We start from the raw sequence: 943 nt of genomic DNA on the forward strand, positions 1-943 counted from the left end.
TTAAATAAGAAATTAAGAAAAGGATAATGCTTTTGTAGAATTAAAAATATGGAAAGTCAAAATAAGCAACGGAGATGTCAATACCAAAACTGGATTAGATGCACTTATGAAATGTTCGAAGACAGATTTTCCAAACATACATTTTTTGATTAAAATATTTTGTACATTGCCAGTATCTACGGCCACTCCAGAAAGATCATTTTCAACCTTGAAAAGGTTGAAAAGTTATCTTAGATCAACTATGAATGAAGTAATGTATTTAAGAAATATTTATTATAAAAGTTATAAAATTAGTATATTTGTAATTTGTTTTGTATTTAGGATAGGCTAAATGGACTGGCATTGATGTCCATTCATCGGGACATACCTATCGACGTGGATGCAATTATTGATGAAATGGCACTTACCCCTAGAAAATTAGATTTTGTTTTATAATCATGTTTTATTACAATAAATAAATAATTAAATACTCAAAAATTGTAAATTGTCTTATAAATATTATATTTATGTAATAAAGTGTAATTGGGGGGGGGTGGGGGCGAAGCCCCCACGGCTTTGTATTCTGAAAATTATCTGGCCCTCCCCATGACAAATTCCTAAATACGCCACTGATTAGTAATCCTCATAATTAGTGTCTAAGACTTATATAGTACATTCCATGTGTATTCAAGCTGTGTATAATAAACATTCTATAGTACTACAGTACTACACATCAATCAATTACCATCAATAGTGTCTAATATACGTAGGTTGGACCATATAGTATGTACTTCTACAGAGAGTTCTATAGGTGGTCTACATTAGTGGTCATACTATTGATAGATTTTTATTATTGGTATAACATTAGAAATTATTACGATATATTACAATATTTTATGCATGTGTCATTTTTACCATTGTATACTTTTACCAATACCTTTAATTTATTTTTTTACTTTTGTAT

The sequence above is a fragment of the Acyrthosiphon pisum genome, unplaced genomic scaffold, assembly GCF_005508785.2.
Source record: "Acyrthosiphon pisum isolate AL4f unplaced genomic scaffold, pea_aphid_22Mar2018_4r6ur Scaffold_24;HRSCAF=159, whole genome shotgun sequence".
NCBI classification, from domain to species: Eukaryota; Metazoa; Arthropoda; class Insecta; order Hemiptera; family Aphididae; genus Acyrthosiphon; species Acyrthosiphon pisum.